This window comes from Rattus norvegicus, chromosome 8 (genome assembly GCF_021556685.1).
Source record: "Rattus norvegicus strain SHRSP/BbbUtx chromosome 8, alternate assembly SHRSP_T2T, whole genome shotgun sequence".
In the NCBI taxonomy this organism is placed as follows: Eukaryota; Metazoa; Chordata; class Mammalia; order Rodentia; family Muridae; genus Rattus; species Rattus norvegicus.
The window spans coordinates 32,376,415-32,389,482 of record NC_141541.1 but is presented as its reverse complement, the minus strand read 5'-3'; positions in this window follow the sequence as shown (position 1 = coordinate 32,389,482).

Here is a 13,068-nt window from a genome sequence, read left to right as displayed (position 1 = left end):
ATCAGAGAAAGGGAGCTAAAAGAGAATATGCCTGTAGAAAATGGGAACTCACTAAGGGGATTGACTTTTGCAGAGGCAATCATGAATTTCCTGCAAGGATGCAGACCTGAGCAATCAGGTTGTGGCAGTGGCTGTAGGAACAGTGACTATATACTGAAAGACCTTGTATAATTTGTTTTCTGGTAGACTAATGGGAAGAAATACAGAGGAGGCCTACATGATTTAAAAATGTTCTGGGAGAGCTTCTTTGAAAAGGACGATAGAATCATGAGTCCTGTAAGCTGTCCAAGGCTTAAGAGCCCAGCAAAATATAAGAGGGAGAGGGGGAGGCTGCGGATGGGAAGGAGAGGCTCCTTGGAATTGGTAGTTGCTGGAGCAAATTTTGAGCTGGTACAAGAAGTTGAGAGATGAGTACCCTCTGAGGGAAGTTACTGGACCAAAAGCATAGCAAAATGTGGCAGAATGGCCCAGGAATGGAGAACAATTAAAAAAAGGATTCAGCAAAAATCTAAAGCAAAATGATAGTATCAGTTGCTTAGACATTTGAGACCAGGGAGGGCAGGGATTGCTTGAACAAGGGAATTCAAAACTAGCCTAGGCAACATAGGTAGGTCCTCTCTCAAGTAAGTAAATAAATAAATCTCAATAAATACTCAATAAAGCAAGCAAACCCATTAAGTAAGGATGAAAGGCCAGTGATCCATGAGTAAAATCATTGAAACCAAATCAATGCCAAAGCTATATAATTTGTTAAAGAGTGAAAAAAGACAAATTATCAACTCAAAAACTATATAAGATTATAGAGAATATCACAGAAGAGAAATTGCATGTCTCATAAACACATACAGGAATACTGGGCCTCTCCTAGACTAAAGTCAAGGCTATTGTCACAGTATGTATTTGGGGGCCATTCCCAGCAAGGTTCTATGAGACCTGGGACTGGTCATTTAATCTCATTTCCATAATACATAAAGTGGGAGTAACCGCAACAGACATGCTGTGAGAGGATTGTGGTGAGGGTGAGTCCATCTACATGTACTGCTGAGCATGTGAATGGCACCCCGAAGTGCTCCACAATCTTGGGCTGTTATTACTAACAGGAAAACAAACGGAGACAACAATGAGGCCTAATTTCTCACTCACAGATTGTCAAAAAATCTAAAGCAGGACAGTATCAAGTGTTGACAAGAATTTTGGTGGAATTTCGATCTCATAAAAACCTACCATTGAGATGTAAATCAGTACGTCCTCTTTGGGCAAGAGTGGTGTATTTAATAAAATTGCAAGTAGTATAATTGACGGACCAGCAGCTCTACCTCGGGGTGCCTCAGGAAAAACTCCTGCATGTCTGTGCAAAAAATAACTCACCTAAGTACATTAAAAATAAATTCCTATTGAAATATATATGATATATCACCATATCTACATATCACACACACACACACACACACACACACACACACACACACACACACACACGTACAAGTATCAGTGAAGGCCTGAAAAGGCCATTGGATTCCTTGAAACTAGAGTTGCAAGTAGTAGTGAGTCAGTAGGCACGGTTGCTGGGAACTGAACTCAACTCTGGTCCTCTGAAAGACTGGGAAAAACTGCTCTCAACTCCTGAGACATCTCTGACTACATTTGAAGGATGTTAATAGTAACACATTGACAAAAATGAAAATATGTACAAGTATATAAATGCATCACAAAGGAAATTTAATGTTTAATAATATGCTAATGTTTATTAAGGAGATCGAAGTATGGCTAGAGATGACCCCTGGAGATGGCATGAGGTCTGTGTGTCACTTGTGGACACAAGCACACTTTAAACCATAGAGAGGAACTGTAATGTCTGACTTGGAGAAACATGGAGGGAGTGGAGAATGTGGGTTGAAAGAAACTTCAATTTTCTTTGTAATTTTTGACCTTCAAAAAGAAAAGTGATTAGGACAAAAGATGACAAGTTGCTAATAATTATTGATTTTAGATGGTGAGGATATGCACTTTGAGTTATATTGCTCTTGCTAATTTTCTGTGTTTTTAAAAATGAAAAAAATTTAGAGTGTTCCTTGGACAGATGTTCTAGATGCCATCTAAAGTATTTCATGAAACGGGGAAGAGGTGGGGGGAGCACTAAAAAGAAAGCAGAGAACTAAGATTTTCAAACATTAAGCTTAAAAGGTGGGAAGTCACCCGGGCACCGGCAGGACTCACCACTGGGCTCTCTTCACCTCAGTAGCCATCCTGTCCATCCCTTCTTGTCCTTCCAAGAGCCTAAAGTCACTTAGAGAGGAAAAGGAAGGGCCTAAGTTAAAGATCTCCAAACCCCTGTTTTGCTTTAACCCAGGTTTCATACTTAGCTTCGGCTGTCAAGTTGACACAAACCTAGAGTCACCTGAAAAGAGAAACCCCAACTGAAGAAATGCCCAGATCTGACCAGCCTGTGGCCATGTCATTGAGACACATTTGTAATTTCTGATTGATACAGGAGGAGCCAGTCCATTGTGGGCACTGTTATCTCTAGGCTTGTGGTCCAAGGCTGTGTAAGAAAGGTAGTTGAGCAAACCAGAAGGAGGAAGCCGGTAAGCAACATTTGCAGTAAGCAACAGTTTCGGTATGGTCTCTGTTTCAGTTCCTATCTCCGGGATTCCTCCTTGAGCTTCTCCCCTCTTTATTTATAAACCAAATAAACCATTTACCCCCAAATTTGATCTGGATCAGTGATTTGTCCAAGCCACAAAAACAAAGATACCAGAGGAAAAGATTGAACAGGGCATTATCGATGTTTGAAAAGACCCCACAGGAACAGACCTGCTTAGAAACTTCTGGATTGGAGTGGGTTCACACGAGGCCCACGGAGTATGTAAAGGCTTGAGAAGCACATTCTCCCCCTCCCCCCATGCCCAGGGATGTACTTCTCTCCTCCAGCAATTGTTTGCAGAGCCTCTGAGGGTTCGGATAGCTGGAGGAGTTTGTGTGTAGGCCAGGTTTACTCCAGCCACCCACGAGGAGAGCTGGCAGCCTTCCGCAGGGTGAGGGCTGTACAGCAGACTTCTCATTAAGTGACTTGCATATGGAATGAAGACACCTTCCCCCTCCCAGAGGCCGCTCCCAGTCCTCACGTGCTCCTAGAGCTGCCAGCTTCCCCAGTTCCCTCTCTCACACTCACAGCCCCTGCAGCCAAGGCATTAGGGCCTTGCAGGGGAGGACACCACCGAATGCTCAGAGCAGGAGCCAGAGCCAAGCAGGGGGAGATGTTAGCTGCAAGCTTGCGCTCTCAATGTCGGATGTGGAGGGAACAGTCACAGACAAGGGGCCTCATTATTTCGCTTTCACTGTTCAGTGATCTCTATTTCCACCTAGAATCCTCCAGGGACTCAGACCCTGGCTGGCAGGAGCAGGGAGGAGGTCTGGGCACTAGAAGATTGTCACTCGGCTCAGGGGCACTACAGTTATAGGTCTGTTTCCTTCCTTCCTTCCTTCCTTCCTTCCTTCCTTCCTTCCTTCCTTCCTTCCTTCCTTCCTTCCTTCCTTCTACTTAATGCTTGTGTGAAAGTCGACTTTGCTCACAGGGAAAACACTCAGCTGCCCACATCCTTCTCTCTCCTTCCCTTAGGATAGGACTGAAACCTATAAAGGTTTTAAGAACTAAATTATAAATAATTAACCAAATAAGATGGCATCATCAACTTAGATCGAAAAAAAATTTAGCCTCAAAAGGAAAAAAAATGAAAGTGCATTAAAATCAAATTAGCTTTCCTTCTAACTTTTGTAAATTGCAATTTTTTGGAAGTTATCAAAGTTGAGTTTTCCTTCCATTTAGGTCTCTCAGTTTTGCATATGGCCTGCACACATTCTAGGTCTAATCAAATCATCCTAACATGGATATGCATGCTTGTGCATGCATATTCACAGGAAGTCCTCACCTGTGTTCAGAAACACACACACACACACACACACACACACACACACACACACACACACACGGGGGGGGGGGGGGAGGCTTCAGTCTCTCCTCTGTTCTGCTCTCTTATTCTTAAGTTGCCAGTATGCAATCTCTCCAATATCTTAATGAAGACACTTTCCTCTCACACTGCTTTTTAGTTTGGATATGTTGCCTTCATTTTCATTGAATTCTAAAAAGTCTTCTCTATTTCTCCCTGACCCAGTGATCATTGAGTAGAGAGTTTCTCAATTTCCATGAGTTTTTAGGATTTCTGTTGTTGTTTTTGAAGTCGAGCTTTAATTCATGGTGGCTCATAAAATACAAGGGGTTATTTTAATTTTCTTGTATCTGTTGAGGTCGGTCAGTATATGGTTAATTTTGGACATGGTACTTTGAGGTGCTGAGAAGAAGGTATGTTCTTTCATGTTTGGGTGAAATCTTCTGTAGATGCGTTGGGTCTGTTGATTCATAACCTCTGTTAGTTTCATTACTTCTCCATTTAGTTTTCGTCTCAATGGCCTGTCCATTGTTGAAACTGGGGTGTTGAAGTTTCTCACTACTACTATTTGGGGTTCAATGTATGATTTAAACATTAGTAATGTTTCTTTTATGAATGTGGGTGCCCTTGAATTTGGGGCATAGATATTCAGGTTAAGACATCATTTTGGTGAATTTTTCCTTTGGTGAGTATAAAGTGTCCTTCATTTTTCATTAATTTTGGTTGAAAGTCAATTTTACTAGATATTAGAATGGCTATTCCAGCTTACTTCTTGAGACTGTTTTCTTGGAAAACCTTTTTCCAGTCCTTTACTCTGAAGTAATATCTTTGTTGCTGAGGTGTTTTTCTTATATGTCTTGTACACAACAGAATGATGGATTTTGTTTTCACATCCATTCTGTTAGCCTGTGTCTTTTAATGTTGAAAGATATTAATGACCAATGACTATTAATTCCTATTATTTTGACATTAGTGATGGTAATGTGTGTGTGTGTGCGTGTGTGTGTGTGTGTGTGTGTGTGTGTGTGTGTGTGTGTCCCTTCTTTTAGTTTTGCTGGTATGGTATTATTTTCTGTGTTTTCTTGGGTAAAATTAGTCTCCTTGTGTTGGAATTTTTCTTCTAGTATCTTCTGTAGGGATAGATTTATAGATAGATATTGTTTTTGGGTGGGGACATCTTGATTTCTCCCTCTATGATGATTGAAAGTTTCGTTGGGTATAGTAACTTGGGCTGGCCAGCATCTGTGGTCTCTCAGAGATGGCCAAAGTTTTCTGGCTCTTAGAGTTTCTGTGGAGAAGTTGGGTGTAATTCTGATAGGTCTGCCATTATGTGTTACTTGACCTTTTTCCTTTGGAGCTTTTAATATTCTTTCTTTGTTCTGTAAATTTAGTATTTTATTATTATGTAGCAGAAAATTTTTCTTTTCTTGTCTAATCTCTTAGGTATTTTGTAAGCTACTCGTACGTTTATAGGCATCCATTTAAGTTAGGGAAAAAATCTTCTATGATTTTGTTGAAAATATTTTCTGGGCCATGGAAGTAAGACTCTTCCTCCTCCTCTTCCTCCTCTTCCTCCTCTTCCTCTTTTTCTTCTATTCCTATTATGTGTATGTTTGGACTTTTCATAGCATCCAAGATTTCCTGGATCTTTTGTGTCAGAAACACTTTAGATTTACCATTTTCTTTGACATATGTATCAATTTTGTCTATAGTATCTTCTATACCTGAAAGTCTCTCTTCCTTCAACTGATGGTGTTTGTGTCTAGAGTTTCCATTCTCTCACCTAAGTTTTCCATCTCCAGGATTCCCTTATTTTGTGTTGTCTCAAATGCTTCTGTATCTATATTCAGGTCTTGAGCAGTTGTATTCATTTCTTTTACCTGTTTGATTGTACTTTCCTGTATTTCTTTAAAGGATTTATTCATTTCTACTTTAAAGACCTCCATGATATTTATAAGATTGGATTTAAGGTCACTTTCTTGTGCATTGGCTGTGTTGGAATATCCATGGCTTGCTGTAGTAGGTTAGTTGGCTCTGATGGTGCCCTGACTCTTGTTAATTGTGTTCTTATGCTGGCCTTTAGCCATCTGGTATCCCTGGTGCTGGTTGGCCACCAGGGATATATAGGCATTGTTGTGGACCAGAGAATGGAATATAGGGGAGTGAGTGGGTATAGTTTTTGGCTGTTGGTTATGCGTTAGGGGTATTTGGAAGGCAGGGCATTTGCGGTAGAAAGCGTTTTACCTGGTAGTTCCTGGTGCTGGCAGGTCTCAAGGAATGTAGACAGCATTGTGGGATGGAAATGGAGTGCAGGGGACAGGGGACAGTTTCCCTCTGCTAGGTATGCCTAAGGGTACCTGGAAAGCAAGGGACCTGGGGTGGAGTCCTCCCTGGTCATCCCGGATATTAGCAGATCTGGTTGTTCCCGGTGCTGGCAGGCCTCCAGGAAAGCAGGCCACAAGAATTGCAAAGTTTTTTTTAATAATAAAATTTATAACGTGTTTTAAAAGACAGACTTAAAAAATATGAATACAAAAAGAATCATTGAACAAATTCAGTGAGATAGCAGAAGTCTGCACAATTTAATCTAAGTCCCCAAAACAGGGGAAAGATGCCAAGAGGGAATTAGATACAAAAGAGATTATTGGTGGAAACACCCATGAGGTAAACCAAGGAGCTTGTGAAGACTGTCTAGCAGGGGAAGGGATGACACGAGGCTTATCTAACAGGGAAGCAGCACAGGGCTGTCAGGGGGCCACTGATCCTCCAGAGAGTCTGGTAATGCAAACACTTTGGTTTGAGGCACCTGCTCAGGACAAGAAGGAAATGAAACATACATCGGACAGGTACTGCTTAGAAGCACCTGAAAGAGAGGCTTGCTCTCTCTGCACTGGAAATGCCTGGCTTGGTGCTCAGCACAAAGATCTCTCTACACTGGAAATGCCTGATTTGATACTAGAAGTTGCTGAATGAACAAATTAAAAAAAAACTTAAAGAAGGAAACCTGATAATTTCCATACACTATCATTAAGGGTAGCTAGGAGACCCAGGGGAGCTTCTGGGGACAGGTTAGTAAGGCCAGAGGAAGACACTGGATTCACATCACCAACAAGTTCCTCTGCAGGTCAAAGCCAAGGGCAGGAGGCTTAGTGACAGGCCTGAGCTGGATAGTTTCCACTGGATGGTGGGGCCCAGAAAACAGAGGCCAGGTGGCCCTGCTAAATTGCCACAATTCATTAAGACTTCAGAGGCCAGAGGGCCAGCCAAGGAACCCAGTCTCACAGGAGAGCACAAAGATGGTTATGGGATTATAGTGGGCTCAGGGACAAAATTGATGAGCCACAACAGGATGCTACTTAACATTCAGGGAAGCAGCAAGAAGGGAGGAGCAGGTGCAGAGTGCGAGCCCACAAACTCACAAGACCCTGCTCAGCTCGCCGTTCTGGGCCAGCTTCAGCCCCAACCCCACCGCGTGATAAATTAGCTGCAGTATTATGAAGACATAATGATCTCCAAGTCCTTTCTCAAAGGATCTACGTACTGGCAAAACAGAAATGCTCATATATTTTGAGGACTGAGGGTCACGTGGTCCAAATTGATCCTGAAATTCAGAGACTCAAAGCGTGACCATGCTTGTCAGGTAGGAATGTGTAGAGCCAGGTAATGTAGATAAAATTTGGCTTGTGGGGGCCACACTAGGTTTACAGATTCAGCCAAAAGCCATTTCCCTGTCCCTAATAATGCTCAGCATACATAAACTTGACTGTTGGGTGTAACCTATTCACAATATCTCTGATGGTAACTTGGGTTCTTCAAACAGAAGACATAAAGTCCACATGGCAAGGTTATGAAGGAAGACACATAGGGAAGGAAAATGCTGGAGAGGTATCATACCTGGATGCAGATCTGATTCTTGGGAGATGACAGCAGAAGGGAAGGGAAAGGACAGATTAATTTGTGATCCCCAAAGAATGCAACATGGCAGACAAGATGCTCTTGAGGCAAAGTCACATCACCGAGGAGTAAGGCACCCTCTATGGCCAGCCCTGCCTTGATTTATATGTTACTTTCACTCACAGGCTAGGAGCAGTCACTGAAAGAGTTATCTGGAACAAGAGTAAACATGGGCCTCTAAGTCCAGTAGCTGAGACTGTCCCATCCTCGCAAAGCACTGAAACCTGTGAGGGCCATTGCCATGCCACCACTGGTCCCCTCACATTATCTTCAACTGTAGGAGCCTACTTCCCCTCTTTAACTGAAAACTCTATAGCCAAACTCTACATCCATATGTCTGGGGTTCGCTTTTACACATTTGAAAGTCAAAAATTCTGAGACCATTTGTCGAGCACTTCCTAAGTGCCAGGTTATGTGTTGTGCACACAAAGTGGGGGGAAACAAAGACATAGTCATGTGGAGTTTGCAGTCCAGTCAGAGGAAACAAAAGAGAGCAAAAGCTGTTAAATTTCTTTATCAGTGTCACCAAAGGTCAGTGGATGCACTGGAGAAAGTATCTGTCAAATGTGGATGGTTAGGAGATGACCAGGGAAAGCTCTCTCAGGGAGAATGCTGCACTGAGCTGAAGTCAAGAGAAATGAAGAGAGTCCACAGTTAGTCCATCAGCACAGGTGCCTTAGAGTCAAGGCACAGCAAAAAAAGACATGAAAACCATGAAGAATGGGACATGTTGGGGCTCCCAGCGCCAGGAAGACAACAGTAAAGGGAAAAACTGACCTCAAGCTAGATTACATCAGCCTACTAAAGGGCTGGGACCTTCTTCCATGGCCTATAAGAAATAACTAGTACCCGTAAGGTCACTCCAAAACCAGACTTGCACTGTGAGGGGGAAAACACCAACATTTTAGCAGAAGATGGATAGCCAGGAAGACTCGTTTAGACAGGCATTTTGGTGGTCCAGGATGCAAGACTGAAGTAGTACTGATTGTGGCATACACAGCATTGATAACAGAGATGCACAGGCAGATCAAATATGGATGTGGATTAGATATGAATGCATTTTAGCTGTGCTTCCTCTACATGGTAACAAACAGAACTAGGTAGTATACAGTGGTGAAGTCAGTTCGCGACATGCGGAGTTTCAAGGGCTTTTGTCTCATCCAAATGGAGTTCATTAGCTCTGCCACTAGAAATTTATAAAAAAAAAATTGGGGAACCTCTCCAATTGCTTAACAAATATTTCAATGTTTATTATGTTCCAAGTGTAGCATAAAGTATTCAAGAGAGAGAGGTGAATGGGACCATTTAGTAACTATGCAAGAAGTGTCCTTACCTGAAAGGAGAAGTGTCTGGATCAGAGAAACCTTTTAATGAATGCTGCATTCCAGCCCAGGGAAAAGCAGACAGAGAAATGGGCAAGAGATAACATGTTATAGGCTAAAATAAAAACAGAATTCAGGAGAACAGACAGAAGACATGTGAACCTTGAGCACACTCATCACTTCCTATAATTTGGAGAGTGGGGGATTCTAGAGTTGGCAAAGAGAAGGATCAGAGGTCAGACATCTTTCTGTCCAGATTCTTGATATCCTAGATGGAAGAATTTATAGATGGACACACAGCAGGCCAGCAAGTGAACATTTTATTTAGGAGAGGAAGCTGCATGAGCAACCTGGACCACACAAGTAGGAGGGAGGGTTGGACATATTAAAACTATTTGCACTCAGTGGTGACTTGAGTCATGCAATTCTGCTCCCAGTAGAGAGGTGGTCATATGCATTGTACAGATCTTTGTGGCCACGGGCATGCTCACTTTAAACTATCACCACTGCAATTGAGTGCCCTAGTGTGAATCCTATTGCGGTTAGCTGCTGGGGCTTTGAGGCACTGCCTATGTTCTCTGTTTTGTGGCTAGCTGGGATTGGGAGCAGAAGAATCCTCATTTTTTAGTTTGAACAAGAGGAATGGAAAGTTGGTCTCGTTAAAAGAAAAATAAATGAGCCAGAATGACAAGTCAACCATTAAAGGCTAGGTTTGCCCAACAGTGGGGATGTGGAACCTGAAGAGACCACCTCCAGTAGTTAGACAGGGGCCCCAGTGGAAGGGTGGGGATACCGACCCACCTTCAAATTTTTTGACCCAGAATTGTTCATCCAGGAACAAAGATGAAATAGGGACTGAACAAATGGCTGACCAGTGACCCGCCCAACTTAGGATCCATCCCATGGGCAGGCACCAAACCCTGACACTATTACTGATGCTATGTTATACCTGGAGACAAGCGCCTAGCATGGCTGTCCTCTAATAGGCTCTACTAGCAGCTGAGACAGATGCAGATACTGACAGCCAAGGATTAGACTGAAGTCAGGGACCCCTATGAAAGAGTTAGTGGAAGGATTGAAGAGCTGAATGGGATGGTAATTCCATAGAAGACCAACAGTGTCAACTAACCTGGACCCTGGGAACTCCCACAGACTGAGCTACCAATAAAGAGCATACATGGACTGGTCCAAGGCCCCTGACACATATGTTACAGAAGACTGCCTTGTCTGGCCTCAGCAGGAGAGGATACACCTAATCCTGTAGAGACTTAATACCCCAGGGAGGAAGTATGTGGGGGAGAACCTTCTCAGAAGTAAAGGGGATGGGAGAATGGGGGTAGAACTTTGTGGGGGGCTAGGAAGGGGCAGAGTTTGGGATGTAAATAAATAATTACTACTAATAATAAATAAAGGCTAGGATCACAACCAGAGAGAGACAAGAAAGGACGGCTTTAATGGAGTGGGGGAAGGCATTAACCATTGTCCCTGATTCTGACCCCCTGCCTAGTGACCATTTCTTAATGTGGGAGACAGGGAAGTATTTCTTAAGAGTTTCTTTTCTTCTTCAACTCTGTAGCCATTCCTACTCAGATTCCACCTGGCATGAAAATCAGGTGGAAACTTGAGCTCTGCAGAAACGTTTCCCCAGAGGGACAAATTCATGTTACCTAGAACCAGGAAATAGGATCCAGAGACCAGGGAACAATTTAGCAATAAAAAAGGCCATTACTGCCAAGCAGAGCCACAATCCTCTTGGATAGGGTTCTCCCTGGGAGAATTTACCACTGTCAGTCAAACCCAAGGATGATCATGACACTGGGTAAACAAACCATATGCAGCCTCATGTGCTTCACTCACACCAATTTTTCCATTTCAGAAGAAAGGGAGCCTCAACAATTCTAACCTTAAGAAAACTGAAGGCTTCTGCTTTTAAACTTTAGGCTTTTTCATGACTTTAAAGGAACCAGGGCGGGGGCTTAAGCCAGAGAATATACAAGACTTAGATAAATATCTCCTGGAATCTCTTTCCTCCCTGGCAAACTTGAAGTATTAATAGTTCCAAGACATTAAGGTGACCATAAAGTGATATTTTTTGCTAGTTTGATTTGTTCTGGTTTTGAGAAGAAGCGTCTCACAATATACCCCAGGTTAGTATCAAACTCACTAGTCCTAAGAGGTCTTGAAGTCGCTCAACTTCTGCCTTCACTTCCTGAACGCCGAGGTTACAGGTTTCATAACTACACCCAGCTCAGATTACAGATGTTTTAAAGGTTTTTAAAAAAAAAAAACTGAGTCCTCATAGAAGACCCTGTCACTTAGCAAATAATCAATAAAGAATCTCTATTATTTATGAATCATTATTTATTATGTATGCTTTATTATTTACTCTTAGGTGATGTGGTCCCAGTCTAAAGAGCTTACATAAGATGCATTGTATGCAAGCCTCTAGTCTAGTGACTTCAAAGCTGGCCTGGTCAACTTGGTGAAACACTGACTCAAAGGAAAACAATAATAATAAAGACTGGAGATGTGACTTGGGGGAATGGGGGTACAGTGCTCATTTAGTATGCATAAGCCTTCAAAACCGGAGATTCCCAGGGCTCACCTAGAAATGCTTATGAAGTCAAATGAACAGGGCTTAGAGGTCTACATTTTCCCAGAACTCTTCGAGCCATGAATGACACATCCAAGTGAGTAGATATTGCACAGCTTCAAAGACAGGATTAGGAGAATAAGTTTAAAGGAGTTATTTCCACCCAGTGACACACAATCTTACCAGGACTTACATGAGGTGGGATCATCTTCAATCCCAATTTGTCCTTTTGTTTTATTGTTTTTAATGTCAATAACATTTGACATTATGACAGAATAAAGGAGATCATAAGGCAAAGCATGTCAACTGAATTGGCCACCCCTTTCCCTTTCTTGTTCATTCTCCACTGTCACTATGCTCTGAACTTGGAGTTTGGGTGCCAGTTCTATGCACAGCTCAGAGTCCCAGCCATGATGACAGCCTTTTATGCTGGGCTGAAGCTGCTCTTGGCTTTCATCTCCTTGTATCTAGAGTGAGGTTGAGAAGGAAGAAATCGCTGCTTAACAGGATTTTTTGAGGGCTATCACACCTTCTTTTAGCCTAAAAGAAAGCACAGTGCAGGCTGGCTTACAGCAAAGAAAATAAAAGAGAATCTGAGGACATATCACACCAGTAGCAACCGCATGCTATGAACCCTGTACAGAGAACACCAGATCGCAAGCAAGAACAGGAAAGATGCAGAACTCACTTATTTACAGAACAAACGTTTGTGAATGCAGACAATGTAAAGAGATAACCAATTAAAGAACTTTCTTCCTCATGAAGCTTTTAGTAGAGAAGAAGGGATTGTAGACATTAATGCTGTTCCAACAGTAACAGTTTGTTGTTCTGAACAAAATCAATGAAAAGCTTTTCAGCTTTTCAACTGCTATGACAAAGAACCCAACCAAGGGGAGGGCTCAAGCTCTCAAGAGAGAGAAAGAGAGAGAGAGAGATACAGAGAGACAAAAAGAGACAGAGGCAGAGAGACAGAGAGACAGACACAGACACACAGAGAGTGACAGAGAGACAAAGAGACAGGGAGAGAAAGAAAGAAATTAAATCATTCTGTGGCTTGGATATGTCCTATATAAAAATTCTGTTTCATATGCTGGAAACTTGTTTCCCAGAGTGATATTGTTGGATTGAAGCCTTAGAGGATGCCATTGAAAGGAAGATAGCTAGGTAAGTAATTAGAGGGGCAAAGGTTTCCACTACCAGAAGGAACCGATGCTATGTATCTTATAAAAGCAGGGCATAAACAGACAGACAG